This window comes from Emydura macquarii, unplaced genomic scaffold (genome assembly GCF_026122565.2).
Source record: "Emydura macquarii macquarii isolate MOO-44397 ecotype Brisbane River unplaced genomic scaffold, CSIRO-AGI_Emac_v2 contig_2897, whole genome shotgun sequence".
NCBI classification, from domain to species: Eukaryota; Metazoa; Chordata; order Testudines; family Chelidae; genus Emydura; species Emydura macquarii.
The window spans coordinates 42,808,724-42,826,746 of record NW_027133034.1 but is presented as its reverse complement, the minus strand read 5'-3'; the positions used below and the strand labels follow the sequence as shown (position 1 = coordinate 42,826,746).

At 38.1% G+C, this 18,023-nt stretch overlaps 1 long non-coding RNA gene across 1 annotated transcript in view; it reads left to right on the top strand.

The window, feature by feature from the left end:
* Window positions 1-1,268: 1,268 nt before the first annotated feature.
* Window positions 1,269-18,023, top strand: part of LOC137166923 (uncharacterized) — a 150,120-nt gene continuing 133,365 nt past the window's right edge. The window contains exons 1-2 of the long non-coding RNA XR_010923877.1: window positions 1,269-1,343; window positions 4,510-4,602. This is a non-coding gene — a long non-coding RNA (uncharacterized lncRNA). The remainder of the gene's footprint in view (window positions 1,344-4,509; window positions 4,603-18,023) is intronic.

The window sequence follows — 18,023 nt, the reverse complement described above, 5'->3', positions numbered from 1 at the left end:
GGGCTTGCCTGTTCAAAAACAGAGGCCCAGTCTAGGATTTCACCAGTCAATAAACTGATAAGCCCCACTTTGGTCTGGTCATCAAGATACATCATGAGATGCATCAAGAACAAAAGGCAGAATCATTTAAGAAAACCACAGAACTTCTGGTGGTTCCCATCAAATCTTTCCAGCATGGAATCTTGAGGCCATGTTCCAGAGGGACTTTAGCTGGTAGTACGAGAGGTGCTGGAACTGCCACGATTTGTGAGTGAAGACAGACATTCTCCTGATGTAGCTGGGCGAGTTGATCCAGAAGGTTGTGGACCTTGTCATCTCAGTGATGAACATGCCAGGGACTTCATCTCAAGCATGTAGGGAAGGAGTGTACTCAAAGCATCAGGACAGCTGAGTGACTGGTTGTGGCTTGAGCTGGAGCAGGTGCAGGCATGAGCTGGGGCAGGAGCAGTCTATCAGATCTACCAGGTAGCAGGGACTATCCCCAACAAGGTAGCAATATTAATCAGAATGGAGTGGCTGCTTTCATTAGGAGCCTATAGACCTGCCTTGAAGTCACCTGGTAGACCCTTGCTTATAGGTTGGCTGGACCCTTACGACTTGCAGGTAATAACTTCAAATGACTCATCAGGCTCCGAACACTCAGACTCAGGGATGACTCATCACATGGCAATTCAGATGCCTTTGCCAAGCCTCAGTGTATGTCCAGTGTGAATTAAATATTTCCAGAAGCCTTAGTGAAGTCAGACTGAGATAATACAAAGTGCTGGGCTTTCTTACCTTACAAGCCCAACTCTTCTCCCTGGTGCTTAAAATACAGCCAAATACAACTCCAATTAGCTTCTGTGGCAATTGCACACATAGATTTGAGGGTATGGAGATACAGGAGTGTGATATCAATAGGGGAGAAAATGGTAATCCCCATAATTATGATCTGGGCAATCCTGGCACCTGCTGTGCTGGCTGCTGACCTAGACACAGTGGCACCTTTACACATCCTTTATGCCATCATCTGTGCAGATTTCCATTAGTCATCTGGTGTATTAGCCATTAGGGACAGGACAACGACTAGGCTAGAAAAACTAGGGGTGAAATTGTGGCTGCATTTCAGCTACTGACAAAACTCCCATTGACTTCAATGCTGGCCAGCTGGGATTTCTTTCATGAAGCTTCTGGCCCCAGTTCTGTGGGGAGATAAGGGTTAACTAGCAAGGCCACAAAACAGCTGAAGGTCATTAGCTTCCCTGGGAAGGCAGCTTTGAGAACATTAGAGTAAATGTAAGCTAAGAGCAGGGAGTTGGGAACGGCTGAGGAGCTGGATAAGAACTGCTCTGCTTTGAACAAAGGTAATCATATTAACTTCAGTATGAGGTTTTGTTATTTAAAGACTAGTGATTTTCAGTAGTGCCTAGTGATTTTGAGTGCTCCCCTAAAACACACCCCTCCATCTTTCCCCTTTCTGAAAAATTCAAGCTATATGTTAAGTTGGTACCCACAAATGGAAATCTCCAACTTCATTAATTATTTCTGAAACTTTTGGCCCTTGGTATTTTGAGACTGACTTTTTTGCTGCCTTTTAAATGTTTTTATTTTTTCTCTGCTATGAATATGAAAGGGATTTAAAGAGTGTTTCTGTCCCCTTTTTAGAGGTTTTACTGTCACTTCTTAAAGGTTTTACTACTCAAAGAGAGAAGTAGAGACTTAGAGGGAGACAAAATAATCTTGGGAAGGCAGGTGAGCTTGGGGAGCAAACATGTACTGTTATGAATTCAAGGCCTGAGAGTGAAACACCAGCATGGTTGGAATTCTCCTCTCCTCTCCCCTTTGCTTTGAAGGATAGATGAGAGCCAACATATTTGATATTTAAAAAAAAAAAAAAAAAATGTGAAGTTTGAAGAAATTCCCTATTTAGAAAGTGAATAAAAAAAATTTATACCAAGAAAAAACATGTACATTTCCTGAAAGACACCATCCCACTGTAGCTTGTAGACACTGTAGAATGTCAATCTGTGAATTAGAGGGCCATTCAATCCATCACTAAATACAACAGATTGAATAGTTCCCATTTGAGATTCTCCTTATTGTAGAACTAATAGCTCTTCCTCCTTGTCACTATGATGTTTCAAAATCAGATGCTTGCAGAAGGTAGAATAAATGAGGAGGAAATGTAGACCTGAAAAAAAGAAAAGTTGGGGTATATTTATTCTGTTTCTACTGCTCATTGTATTAATAATATACTCTGCCTTGCTCTACTGATCCTTAAAGCACAATGAAAAAAACAACTATCTATACACAGATCTTGCACTCCCCCCAATTCACCCCTTTATCTAGTATTGCAAAATAATTATTTTATGGCGTCTGAGTTAGGGTGCTTAAGTAGGCATGGCATATCACTATGTAAATAACAGAAGTTAGTCATTTTGTGATTTTTGATTTGCTGGGTAATCATGTTAGTGATTACATCATTACTGATCTGGGGTATTAGCCCTAGGAGGAGGACAGTTAAATCTTTACAGCAAGTAGAATCCAGGTTTGTGGCATACTAAAGGTCAGTGCACAATTATTAGGGTTACTAATTGACTTGAATTTTTTATTGGTCTGCCAGAAAGTTGTAGTATATATACAGCATGCATGTCCTATAAAAATGATTTAACTATTGGCTCAATTTCAAAGGCTTTAAAGAAAACATTGTCTAGACAAAGAGCAGTGGTGGAGTATAAAATGTTCCCGCAAGGTTACAGTTTCACTTTAGGCTGTAATGAGAAATTTTCCATGTAGTGTTATGAGCATGTTATAAAATAAATAGAAAGCAGAGTAACAACATGTGATGCTGTCACCTGTGAAAAAGGTTGTGCAATTTTATTTTATTTGTACCATTTGTCTGTCTCTGAGAATATACGAAGGAAATCTGCCAGTGTAATTCATTGTACTATACTGCATTGACTCAAATATATATGTGAAATATAAAGTGCTATAACTGTACCAGTCTCAAAGCTAGTTTTATATAATTATTAGATTTTCCTACTGCTTTTATTTTCAATATTTATTTATGTTGCCTTCAACAGAAGAGAAAGCAGCTCTATTTGTATCCAATAACTGTGCTTCTGTTTGAATCAACTGGTAAAGTATGTTATATGGTGATACATGCAACTACTGAATAAGTGCTCCTATGGCACTTTAATGTGTGTCTTTCTGCTTTGACTACAGTAGGATGGAATCACAAGTGGCCAGATCTGGACATTTCTATTTACACAAAATAAAAGTATATTTTATTTCAAAATAACAATTTATGCAGTGAGGTGCTACTAAACAGCAGCAACCAGAATTTAGCTCAATGTCACTTAGTTCTTATAAAGGACTGTTCTGAAACTGACTGATCAGAAATCTGCTGAGTTATATCAGCAATGCTGCTTGTCTAATTCACTTTTCATCTTCTGTGGAATATTCAACATTGCTTCAATGCAGCAATTAGTTTAAAAAGGAAAATTACAAAATTGGTAATGGGAATTTTAGGCTTCCAGAGGAATCATCTTTTCATACTCAGAATAATTAATAGTGGGGGTGCCACTACATTCAATGTAAACACACATTTGGAGATGAACTCCTAGATTTTATAGACCTCAAGTTGAGATTTTTCAAAGTACTGCATGGAATTTAGCCACACATTTTCTATTTATTAAAGCAGAAGTTGTGTGATAAAATCTCAGCTCTAGAGACTAAGAAACAGTATAGATGCCTAATAGTATGTTTTATAAGCATCTGTGTTTATCCTGCAGTCTTTTATCCAAGATTACAGTTCAAAAATAGATTTCTATTAGCTAGTATTTTAGTGTGAGACTTGAATAATAATAATAATAATACAGAGCTGTCAAAGCAGAACAAAATTTTACTTAGTAAACTTGGACTTAGCTGCAGGCAGTGAAGAAGTGTAGTAAAAGAATCTCTAATTAAAAATGAGGTTTGTTGCAGGAACCAAAATTTTTAGTCAAAGGATGCATGCGGTCCATCAATATTTATGGGGATTTAAAGATGCTTTTCCCATTCAGTCAAAAGGTAATGGAAAAACAACACAGAAATCCATTCATTTTTCTATTATTTTTGGTATCTACTCTTACTAATTCCTATATAGTATACAGATGCAGATATTACTCATCCTTCATGGACAGTTCTATTATCCTGTGAGACTTTATGATGACATAAAAAGGTCCTTGGAAGACAGTTATGTCAGAATCAAAGACTCTATGTAAATAGATATATAAAGACACTCTTGTCTCGCATTGCTTAGGTTTTTTGTCTCCTGTGACTGAGACCACTGTAACTGTGCATATGGATCTCTGTCTACTGTTACCTTGTGCTCCCTGTCTCATATATTTTTCTGTTAATTCACCTGTGGTGTATTGTCTAAATTCTAGATTTTTGACTGCTCAAATGCAGGGACTATGCTTTGTGCCTAGGACAATATGGTTGGAATGCATATTTGGATTCTTGAGGTGGCATCATTATATCTTTCAGATGAGGAGCCTATGTTGTATTCATAGTAAACAGCACCTACTTATTGAGAGCACAAAATCTGGATTTGTTCATGCAAATACTCTTTATGTTGCGGTAAGTGTGCACATTTTTGCCAGTGAATTAAGAAGCATGGCAGGCAAAATTTTGCCTATCTGACTTTTATCTTCTTTTCTTTCATCCTAAAGTAGTGTCAATAAAATCTTTATAATGTGCCATGCTACACTACACACTGGAATTGTATGCAGGGTCTGACTGGTGATCCATCCATTTTAAAGGAAAGTACAAAAAGCCTGCAGAAGTCTACTATAACCTACCTATAAGTGAAAGGTTTTTTTTCTAATTCTCATTAGATGTTGACTTAGGCCCTAATGATGTGTACTTTGTATATGCAACCTGAGTTACAGAAAAGCTATTTCAGAAATGTTTTGAGATAATTTTGAAAATGATCTTTAGCAAAGCTTTTGATATGGTCTGCCACAGTAATCTTGCCAGCAAGTTAAAGAAGTATGGGTTAGATGAATGGACTATAAGGTAGGTAGAAAGCTGGCTAGATCATTGGGCTCAACAGGTAGTGATCAATGGCTCTATGTCTAGTTGGGAGCCAGTAACAAGCAGAGGGCTCAAGGGGCTGGTCTCAGTTTTGTTCAACCTCTTCATTAATGATCTGGAGGATGGAGTGGATTGCACCCTCAGCAAGTTTACAGATGACACTAAACGGGGGAATCTTACATATGCTGAAGGGTAGAGATAGGATACAGATTGACCTAGACAAATTGTAGGATTGGGCCAAAAGAAATCTGATGAGATTCAACAAGGACAAGTGCAGAATCCTGTACTTAGGATGGAAGAATACCAGGCACTGCTACAGACTGGGGACCAACTGGCTAGGCAGCAGTTCTGCAGAAAAGGACCTGGGGTTTTCAGTGGACAAGAAGTTAGATACGAGTCAACTGTGTACCCTCATTGCCAAGAAGACTAACAGCATATTGGCTGCATTAGCAGGAGCACTTTCAGCAGATTGATGGCAATGATTATTCCCGTCTATTCAGCACTGGTGAGGCCACATTTGGAGTATTGTGTCCAGTTTTGGGCCCCCCACTACAGGCAGGATGTGGACAAATGAGAGAGAGTCCAGTGGAGGGCAACAAAAATGATTAGGGTGCTGGAGCACATGGCTTATGAGGAGAGGTTGAGGGAACTGAGTGTGTTTAGTCTGCAGAAGAGAAGAGTGAGAGAGGATTTGATAATGGCCTTCAACTGCTTGAAGTGGGGTTCCAGGGAGGATGGAGCTAGGCTGTTCTCAGGGGTGGGAGATGACAGAACAAGGAGCAACGGTCTCAAGTTGCAGAGGGGTGGTGTAGGTTGGATATTAGGAAACACTTTTTCACTAGGAGGGTGGTGAAGCAGTGGAATGGGTTACCTAGGGAGGTGGAGGAATCTCCATCCTTAGAGGTTTTCAAGGCCCGGCTTGATAAAGCCCTGGCTGGGATGATTTAGTTGGGGTTGGTCCTGCTTTTGAGCTGGGTGCCTAGCTCTGGGGTCCTAAATTCTAAAAGGTAGTGAGGTGCCTAAAAATTAATTGTTGCAATACTGAAGTCCTTTTGAAGTGCCTAAATTTCACTATAATCCCATGGGATTTAGGGATTGTTTTGAAATTTTTTCCCCATTAGGTCAACTGTGTATGATTCAGAGAAAAGTTATAACTAACAAACTGAAAAATATTCAAATGACCTAAAAGACCTAGACATATCATTTTATCCTGAAAACTTCCAAGGCTAGGTGCAAATACATTGTGGAATCTCTTTTCCAACAGTACAAAGTGCCAGTTTCTGGCCTTGAATTTTCATAAGGTATTGCACCTTACAGATGTCACTGGTCCAAGATTACTGATGTTTGTTCTGTGCTCTAGACTAGTGAAATTTAATTTTTCCTGGGGGAGAAAATGGATTTCTGCCTCTGGTGCAGAAATACGGTAACACAAATATTGTAACTGGTAGATTTTAAAATATGGCATGCCTTTGAAGCTGCTTCGAGGTTTGGAATACTATCATAGTCCAAGCATAGATGGATTAATGAATACCATGCAGGTCAAATGTGCATGAATAATACCATTGATCACACAGTTCTGACTCATCACATCAATGTAATTTCCACATGTATGTGGTGTACATGTATATATCAGCATATATAATCTAATAAATGCATACAGTATATTCTGTTCATACCCAGGTTTTTAGGACCAGCAAACCCAGACTAACTACAATATCTAAAATTCTCCTCTGCATAAATAGTTTTAATGCACAGTACGATTCTCTCTAAGTTCAACTTTAAAAGTTACATTTTGACACAGCAATTTTCTGCTGCCTTTTCATATGTCTAGCTTTGCTGTACTATTATACTTGATGTTGTATTATTACTGTTGCTGAATGTGAACTTATAATGAGTGATGATAGGTTGAGGGAGGAAGCCATGAAAATGAAGCTTGAAGTACTTTATTATCTTCTAGGCTAACTCAGTAATGAACAAGTTAGGGGTTTTTTGCATCATGAAACTAGATATAAATGTCTGGGAGATATTCAAATGTAAACTTACTGCTTGTTAATATTTCTATGAGTTTTTCCCTAAAGGAGGAAAATCCTCAAAAATTTCAGCAAGTTCCAAACTCTGGAAAAAGTATCCATGTTTTGGATGTTTCTCAAAGATTTTCTGAATTATCAAAATGTATTTTGTGGGTAATCAAACAGAGGCTTTCTCACAAGATTTCTGGCAATTCTACTTTTGTTCCTGGCTGAAAATACTTGTCTTTCCCATGGCCCATCAAGCACTTTCGGCTCTTTTTGAGAAGTGCATAGGTGCATGGCAATAGTGGAAAAGCTGGCTATGTAAGTACTAAATAAATATGGTTACATATTATGACGATGGTGGGTGGTGCTTGGTATCTTCCGACCAACTCACATGGGCCACTAGCCGAGATCTGTGGGGGAATATATGGAAATGAACTCTGGATTTTCAGTTGTTTCAATGTTCAGGCTTTGCGTTCGAGTCACATTACCTCTATGACCTCGCCCACAGAGGGTCAAGCAAATGCAACTAAGTAAAAGAGGTATCAGATAAGAATATCAGCATTCAGAAGTGTGTGTGTGTGTGTGTGTGTGTGTGTGTGTGTGTGTATAAAATCTGTACACATATACATTTTAAGCAAACTGGTGCAAAACTTAATGAACATTTGAGTTGGTCAAAGTTCAGTTGAAACTTTTTTCCACTAAGTAATACAACTATCTAAACCAAGATATGTGTTCACATCAGTTTTGACAACTATTTCAGAGCAAAGGTTTGTTAGTAATTGTGACTGTAGCCCAGTGGTTAGGACATGGCCCTGGGAGTTGGGAAACTATGGTTCAAGGCTCTCATTTACCTGATTAGGAGAAGACAGAATCTCTTCTGGTTATGAAAACTTTCCAAAGATGGTGGATTCTTGAAATGAAAAATGAAAACAAATTTTGAAACCTTGAAACTTTTGCAAAATGGAATTGTTGTTTTCAGGCCAGCCCTACAGAACACTAAAGTCTGCTTTGCAATCTTGGCAACAGATAATGAGCCTTGAACAAGATGCAGTTTTGAAACTGCAGATTCCAGTCCATTCTTCTTTCCCTACATGGTGCAATAAAATGTGTTTTTGTTTCCCATTTTTAATCCAGATCTTAAATGAAATCAGGAACTGATGGTAACTGTTGAGTGAAATTTTAATTCTGGATGGTATCTACTAGGAAAACCCTGCTCCTGCAAGCTCCTGGAGACAGCTAGAGATGAGTGCTCAGCAAATACATTCCTCCCAAAAATGTGCAATCTGGTAATGCTATCCCATGTTTTCCTTTTGCTGGACGAACACTACAGTTTTGTTACCGTGGCTCCATTTTAGTTTTTAGTGTTTTAATGAGGCCCCAGTCATGCCAGAAGCTTTCCACAGGCAGACTCCTATGTCCGATGTAGTCCCACTGACTTAAATGGGCATTGTGCAGATGCATGGGTCTGCCTATACAGAGCATGTTGCAGTATAGGAGCCTACAATGATTAAGGCTAATGTGCAGCATATAATCTCTATAAAGACAAGTAATATCCCCTTCACCACATACAGTATCTATATTATCATGGGCTGTCAACAGAAATAAAATTAGAGCTAAGTGAAAAATCAAAATTTCTGTCTTGCAGGAAATTGAACCGTGTTTTTTCATTTTTATCTTGAAGCAGAACAAAAAGTTGAAATTACAAAATTTTCCATGAAAGAGAAATCCACGCCCTGCGCCCCAATCAAAATGAAACATTTATTCCGTTTTTAATTTTGGTTTGTTCAGTATTTCAAAATTAAACGACAATGTTATGGGACTTGCATTTCCTTATGATAGTTGTGCTCTGGAAGCCTGATGCCCCCATTCTCTTCTATGGGCCAAGGTCCCTGGTCAGACTACATCTCCTATGATGCACCACACAGTATCAAAGGGAAATCCACATAGCATTTATGGGAGAAGTGCCTAGAGGACCCAGCGCACTGAAGACAGAGTACAAAACACAGGTTCCATTATTTATGGATAGGGACATATAGTTTGATGTTTTGTTGAACTGATTAAAACCTAAATATTTTGGGTATATTCAAAAAATGAAATATTCCAATTTGGGTTGAACTCAAAAGAAATGCTTCATTTTGATTTTTTCCTCACAGACAATTTTTAAAAATTGGCAACATCAAAATTTTCCCATGAAAAATTTCAGTTTTGCTGATGTCACATAGTCCATCAGAAAATCAGTCCAGTAGAAAAATTTTTGACCAATTTTAGATAAAACCCAGGACCTTCAGCGTAAAAGTCGTAAGGGCCTACCGCTTAAGTTAACACATTAACTCTCTCTCAGTTATAAGTAGAAGGTTCTTATCTGTACTGCAGCTAGGTCACACATTCTTATGTGGTGAATTATATACACATAGAATGCTGTATTCTAAGGGTATATCTACACTGCAGTTAGACACCTGTCTGGCCCGTGCAGCTCTGGGACTCTGGACTCCTGGGGCTGTGGGGCTGTTTCACTGCAGTGTAGACTTCTGGGCATAGGCTGCAGCTCAAGCTCTGGGAATTCTACACTACAATGAAAAAGCCCTGCAGTCAGAACCCCAGGAACGTGAGTCAGCTGGCATGGGCTGGCCCCAGGTGTCTAACACGCAGTGTAGACATACCTTATGTATTATATGACAAAGGTATTCAAATCAGTTGTCCACGGAGCTCTTCATGGTCTTCTGCAGAGTAACACATTTGAAGAATCATGGACTAGTAGATTTTGAGTGGAAAAGATGATGGACAGTGAAAGAAAAGTTCTCGTATGAACATGAGAAGGGCCATGCTGAGTCAGACCAATGGTCCATATAGCCCTATCTTCCAATAGTGGCCAGTGCCAAGTGCTTCAGAGTGAATGAACAGAACAGGGCAATTATCAATTGATCCATCTCCTGTCATCCACTCCCAGCTGCTGGCAGTCAGAATCTAGGGGTAGTCAGAGCATGGGGTTGCATCCCTAACCATCTTGGCTAATATTCACTGACAGAGCTATCTTTCATGAATTTATCTAATTCTTTTTTGAACTCACACATAGTTTTGTCATTCACAGTATTCCCTGGCAATGAGTTCCACAGGTTGACTGTGAGTTGTGTGAAGTAGTACTTCCTTTTGTTTTTTAAACCTGCTGACTGTTAATTAAATTGGGTGACCCTTGGTTCTTGTGTTATGTGAAAGGGTAAATAACATTTACTTTCTCTACACTTTTCATGATTTTATTGACCTCTAGCATATTTCTTATTTAGTCATCTCTTTAAGAAGTAGTCTGTAGAATGGGGGAAAAAAAATTAGAGAATCTCTGCCCTGTGATAAATACAACCTTTTTAGGGTAGTCTGGCAGGCAAGATATATTGTTTCCGTGAAAGAAGAAGATACAGATGTAAATTTCAAGGAAGGTACAGTGGAGTCAGAAAAGAGAATTGACATCCACAATAAATTTCTTTATGCACTACAATGTCAAGGAATGTCATATTTAAGACTTATCAAAATATTACCAGCACCTTTCAATTTATAACAGTATGGCAATTTTTGGATCCACTTAACATCAAATCAAAGTTTGGGATTGCTTATTATTTGTAAATATGCCTTTTATCCATTTTAGATTTAATTTAAGTTTTTAATTCTAAATGATAATGAACATTTTAAAAGGAGATATATATATTTTCATTTTAGATTTAATTTAAGTTTTTAATTCTAAATGATAATGAACATTTTAAAAGGAGATAAGTATATATTTTCACAAGTGAAGTAAAGAGAGGAAGTGGTGACCTTATTGCTATTTTCAATAGCTTTTTGCACTGTGGATCCACTTTCAGGGGCTCTTCTGACAATTTTATGTCCCTGAAGTTAAAAATTAGTAGTTTTTTGATTAGGCACATGTTTTGCAAAGTAAGTGAAGGTGTGTATGGGAGTTTTTGGTATACACATAACTCTCTAACATTAGCAGGAGTTACAGACCCTCAACAAGAGACTAGATTTGCAAATTCCCTATGCATTATGTGTTAATTCTTTGCCTTTTTAAATACTTTTTTCCCCTCTAAAGGACAAATTCAATATAGACTCTATTCTGTTTGGGCCATATTCTGAAATCCTCACTGAGCTCTTGCTTAGACAAAATTCCACTGCCTTCAGAAGAAATGGACCTATGATGTCAAGGAGTTAGGGAGCTATATGCTGGTCTTCAGGAAACCTGTAGTTCCCAGGGTGGGCACCTCTTCAGTTCATTGCATGAAGGCAGCGCACATGTGTATTCACAAAAAAGATGGTCTCTGCCCTAAAGATCTTTCCTCCAGGCAGCTGGGCTTTGTTTCGGCCAGGGCTGATTGGTTGTGGTTACTTCTTAAAAACATTGAAAGTTATTTGGACTCCATTACTGTAATTGTTTTTGAGCATGTGTCCTTTGAGGTAATGAACTATTGTTTAACCCCACCTGAAGTGCAGAATTGAGGGGGAGTGGCTTGTGAGAAGCAGTGAATGATAGCAAGAGGGTGTATGAGTTCACGCACAGACTAAAAGTAGCTTTCATTCCATTACAATTCTTCATATGGGGAAGGAGTGGTTTGGATCTTTTCGTGTAGGGTTGAATTTTAGTGGCTGGGGTTCTTAGTCTCTGGCTGCTTGGGGCTTGATATAGCCAGTTGATAGAGGATGTGTGTACTTAGATCTTAATTTTGCTGTCAGGTAACATGAAGAAATTTCTAATTTTGAATTATTTAAAACAGTTACAGTTATAATCTATTCCTGTAAAAGCCTAATAATACTTACATCTGAAGTGGTTATTGAAAATAGTCACTTTAGTAATTAAAGGGCCTATTTGTTTTGGCAAGAATGGACCTTTAATCCATAACCAGCTGTATTTAGTCTCCTGCCCCCTCCCCACCTCAATTTTTCAGTAGTCCCAGGAATTGTTTTATACCACTAAAGTGGAAAATTAAAAAATAAAATGTTTATACTTTTCAGGCTGAACAATGATCTAATTTTGTGAAGGTTGCAGCTGAAAAGATGAAATATCTAATGTATGATTAATTTAAAATATTGAGCGTGTTTCAACTAGACTAATTTTTGATTTTTCATTCATGGTTTATTCTTGCAATCTGACACTTGACATTTTAAAAGTCTACTGGGTCTGCTAAACAGAAAATCAATACACTGTTTACAGCTTCCCCCATATTAGAGATGGATTTCAGCAGTTTAATTTATTATAATAATGAGACAATTTATAGCAAGCAGTTTGCAAGGGAAGGGGATGATCTGCATTTTTATTTACTAGACAAGTGAGTCTGAGAACTCATTTGAGAAGGGTTAGGGGTGTTTGTTTCAGGACAACAGTCCTATGCTAAATGTCTAGCTGATCACAATGATAGTATAACATACACTCACTGCTCATGGAAATGGGAGAACAGAACTCCATATGCAACACTCCTGGCGGGGAGAGACCCCATATACAATAGTCACGGAAAATAATTCTGAGTCATAGCACATGTCACAATCTGACTTAAGATTTCATTAAGAGAACACTTTATGAAATTTCTTAAGAAAATCTAAGGGTTCATTAAAAGATTCTTTCCCCAAGTCTCAAAACTATCACAGTTAAACATTAATTGCTATTTAAACATCCTCAAAAACTCTGAAAGGATCAAGACCTGCCAGCTCTCAGGGTTTGCAAGTGAATATCACTTTATATTATTTATTAACAAAGAGACATAGACCATGACCTCATGAGTTGCTCAAGAAATCTCATGGTGGTTTGCTTGCCTGCAGCAACATTACACTGTAATCAAACTGGTGAATATTGCCATTGGTAATACTGGAAGTTTTAGGAGGTCAGGTGCATTCCTGCCTTTTATTTTGAAGGTGCAACTCTGTCCTTTGGAACTGGATCACATTGCTGAACTCATGTAATATTTCTTGGGGAATGATACAATTTGCAGTTGTAAGCAGATGGCTTAGGAAGAGATAATGAAGAAATTTTAAGGGTAATTCCAGCAGTGACTAGGTTTAGAAGGAGACGTGAACTCTCGGTTTGTTTTGTTTGTTTGTGGGCATGGGGAAAGATTATCTCAATTTCAAGATACCAATTACAGACTCTGGCTGTAAAATGGAATTTTCAAGTGTGACTAAAGGAGTTTAAACACATGTTCTGTTGTGGTTAGAGACTGCACAGTTGCAAGAGTAAACCTGAAATAATTCTGGCTATTTATAAATATCTAATAGTTAAATGCAGCATTTTCATATTTGTTCTGTAGCCATCAACATTCAGATTTCTCTAAGAGATGGACTGAGTAGATACATCATGTTACCATTTTTTCCTCTAAGCACATGGCAAAAGGGTAATTGCTTCATTTTAAGTGAATCACCTCTTTACTTGAATTCTTTAAATAACTGTCATGAGCTTCTGCATCAGGTGGATATTGTGGGGTAATGTATTATTAAGTAGGTTGTACAAAATTTTATAGAATAGTACAAAATGTGTATTCAGACATCTGTCTTTCACTCTCCTTCAGCCATCTTCATCCTTGTGTGAAGATGGAAGCTTTGGAACTGAACAGGCTCTAGAATAAGTAGAAACTCTACTTGAAGTGGTACAGATTCAGTAGTGACATAAGTGTTGCTGTAAATCATGTGTTGGGAAGAAGTTGGTCAGAAAGTAGTTGTAAGTGGCAAAGTAGTGTAACTCCAACTGGTGCCATTGGTTGGATGTAAAACCTACAGTGATTTGGTGTTCCCTAGGGAAATATGGGATGCATGTGATGTACAGCATCCATTTAGTTGCTTTTATTGCTATACAAATGCCTATTTTTGACTCCGCATGTAAATTACTGGATCTGGATGGAAACTGGAATGATGGGGTGTGTATCCCACACAGACAACAAAAGGCCCAATGCAGGCCTGAGAGGCCGATTTATCCCTAGTGCAGCCAGGTAGCATGTCTTAATTAAAAGATAAGCCCACCTGATGAGGGAGCTGGAGTGAAAATCAGAAAACTTTTAACAGTCCAATAATTTTTGCACAATTCATAGACATTTTTTTTTGGGGGGGGGGAAGAGGGGCGAATGAAAAATTTTGTACCAGCAGTAGAAATGACTCATTTGGGCAGCTAATCAATGTCAAATTCATACAAATTACCCTACTCTATCAATTATGCCAATTTCAAGACCAACTAGTACCGGATGTGTAACTTGCACTATAATTTGTCGTCCTTTAATTTACCTAAATGACTGTCATGGCATTTCTGAAGTGACCCTAGATCAATGGGAAATAAGCCCATTTACATGATGGATAAATTTGGTCTAGTGCCTGATTCAAGTGTCCGGTTTTTAATAGACAAGGTGAGTGAAGTAATATCTTTTATTGGACCAACTTGTGTAGTTGAGAGAGAGAGAAGCTTTCAAGCTACACACAGCTCTTCAGTCTTGGCTTCAATACTGCAATCAACTGTTAAATACTCATTTCTACAAACCCTTACTTAAAGGTTTACGTGACAAAGTTTACATTTAAATTTAAAAAAAAGAAAAAAATAGCAATCAAGTCTGTTACTGCAATTTGAGGCAAAACAAGAGAAGAATGTAAAGAAGAGAAAGAGAACTATGTTTTTAAAGACTTTTGTTCCACTGAAAGCATCTTGGAAACATTGAGTTTGGAATATATGTACAATACTGAGATTTTCCTTATACTTTTACTATACCACAACACATCAAGGTTTTTCATAGTTTACTAGAAAGCCTATTAAAATACACAAAAATGAAAAAGCAATCCCAAAGAAAATTTAATAAAGACATTTCAGCCTTTAATTATGGCCAAAACAAGCTTTGGCAAACTGAGTGTGTTTATCTTTGGCCCAAAAAATTATGATTTTTAAGAAATCTCCTGAGTTTTGGGGGGCTCAATTCATGGCTTTTGAGGTTGACAGTAGTGGGAGTGTATTTGTACCACTGCCACATAAGGATCTGTGCCATCCCAGAACAAATGGATCTCATTGTTAGCAATTGATTATTACTGGATTTGTTAATTTTGTTTAGGTCTGTTGTTTAATTCTGTTTTAATGTAACTTTATTGAACTCATGCTATCTCAGCCAGATGAGGAGAGATCCATTTTTTTATTTTTTTTACTTGTGATTCCTGTGTGCACTCCTTGGTGAATTCAGAGTGTTAGATGCCTAAGTGGCTCTATGAATTGGAAAGTCTACAGCACTTGCTTCCAAAGTTAGTGGTGCTGTTGTCATTTCAATCAACTTTTAACCAGCTTCCATGTGCCACCGCTCACAGGGGCTCAGACGGCAGGCAGGCAGTGATAATGTGCTTTTATTTTATAATTAAGAACTTTATAATGGATTACAATTAAATCTAAAGTTTATCAAGTGTTTCCAGTTCCCTCCTGTGTAATATGCCTGCACGAGGCCTATTCCCCACTAAACTCCCACTCATGCTTTATTTTGATGGCTTCATGTAAGTAGGCTCTCAATGGTGCATTGGCTTTGTGCGGGCCCTTACTGAAGTGTTAAGCTGTTCCCTCTGTCACTGAAAAATTAAGATCTCTATCTTATTTGAAAAGATACAGTCTTAAATGACAAAGAAATCAATCTTCATTAAGGATTCTGTGCTCGTCACACTTGTTTTTACAGAACTTTCTTTTTCTTTTGAGGTATAAGAAAAATGAATCTGTCAAAAGTATGTTTTATTTATGTTTAAACAAATCTGAACTGATTTTTTTTTCCAACCAATTTTGAAAAGAGAAGTCTCAACTTAAGAGTTCTATCTGTATTATTCTTGGTGGTAGAGAAGAGATGGGATTTGGCTACAATGAATATAAAGAGAATTCTTTATTGAGGCCACTGAACTCAGACAGGACCCAGTGGTTTTCGCTGGCTCTCTAACACACACACATTGACTGACTAAACAGAGCCTAAATACTTAAATTCACCATACAGGGTTTACCTAAATCCTGGCCTGGGTTGAGCAGACATGGAAGGGGCTATTGTATGCACCTCAGATTCCAGTCTGGAAGGATTTTTTCTCACAGAGTTATAAGGCTTTATAATGGAAACATTCTCATATTTAACTACATAATGGCAGTGCCTGCAAACAGTTTAGTATAACCTATAATCGTTCTAGATATCCCTGGAATTCTTTAGTTCATGATGGTGGATTGTGATGAGCACTCTCTGTAACCCTGGCCACATTAAATTTGTCATGAATGTGCTGCAGAATACCAGCACCTCTGAATGTACTGTAATGCCTGCAGAAAAATAACATTAAGTTCAGCCAGCTATATAGATACAAGACTTATTTTACTGTAGCCTTAATAGTGCCCTTGAGCATAATCTCTTCAAAATTGGAGAGAGCTGATCCTCCACTGAGTGACCTGTCTACTTATGTTTGTGATATCTGACCTATTTTTCATCACTTAGTTTTCCCTGTGTGTCGTACAACAATCTGAAGTCCTGCAGAACAATCCAAAGCCTTTCCAATAAAACACCTTTAATATAATGTATAAAAAATTCCATGAAACCTTGCCTGAAGGTGTATCTATATATTGACCTATAAAAATGAGTCCTAGCAGCAATATAGGAATGGTCTCACTGATTCAAAATCCCCAAGGGTTAGATGGAAGCACCCACTAAACACTATTTTTTCATGTGTGGCTGTGATAATGGCACATGCACATGTGATACACATTCTTGCATCTGCAAATACTATTTTGCATGGGCAAATACAAGGTTTTATATTTACAACTAGTCCATAATTACTTTTCCAGGACCAACTATTGCACCCTTCTTTGAATGTATTTATAATGATCTACCTGCAAACCACAGCAAGATGAGGCTTTCAAATTATGCTCAGCCCATTCCTCTGGTCTAGCCAAGACACGTTTGGCAGAACCCCCAACATGGGTTATGGGGTGGAGGGGAGCCAACTTTAGTCACCTCAAATCATGGTTCAGGTTTCCTTTAATGTACACTGTCTGTTAATCACCCCCTTGAGGTTATGTGACCTAAGGATTGGAGCATAAAATGTGCTATCCATGGTCCCTCCCAACCTACTATGTCTCAAGATGTCCCCGAAAAGTGGATGGCACACAGCTGGCTCTACACTTCGCTGTGGATTCACTTGCACTGGGGCAATCCCCAGTGGGTCATTCAAACAATATTTGCATGTACAAAGGTACTGTTGGAGAGTAACAAAGGGACTGAAATGTGGACCAGGTTCTGGCCCACACAATTGTACTCCTATGTTACTGGCATGTTTAAAGAACTCCAGGAAATAACAAAATACAACACTTTTAAGTGCTTTAATGACAGTTGAACAATTTTCACTAAGATTGTTCATAGTCCAGAACAGTGTTTCTCAAGGACCAGACCTTGGACCAGCACTGATCCTTGAGATCTCCCTGGCCCAGTTTAGGAAGGTTGCAAACTTGTCTCTGGTACAAAAAAAGGTTGAGAAACACTGGCCAAGTGCATCCTGTTGCCTTTGCTCCAGGATTCACAGGTAGCAATGGTAGGTCCGTAACACCCATCTATGACTGTCAAACGCTTTTTTTAACCTTTCATCTCTTGCAGTAGTTAGTTATGCCTTTGTCATCTCTAGCCTTGCATCTTGTTGCATCCAGCACATTGTGCAGCAATCCTTAACCCTATTGTAATGTACATGTTTTCTTACCTTTAATGAAAACAATGAATTTATGTCATGAAGGAGCTGGGTACAGTTTTTAAATAGTAGTTTAGACTCAACATCTTCTCCCATCCCCACAGATAGGGTTGTTTTTCCAAGAATACTGTAACTTAATGAAATAGAGTAATGATGGCTAGGTGTAATCATTGCTGCACATTAGCTAAAGGTTATGACACAGGCATTGCTGAAATATAGTAACTGTGTAGGAGGAAAATGTTTTTAGTTTCAAATACCTTGCTGCTA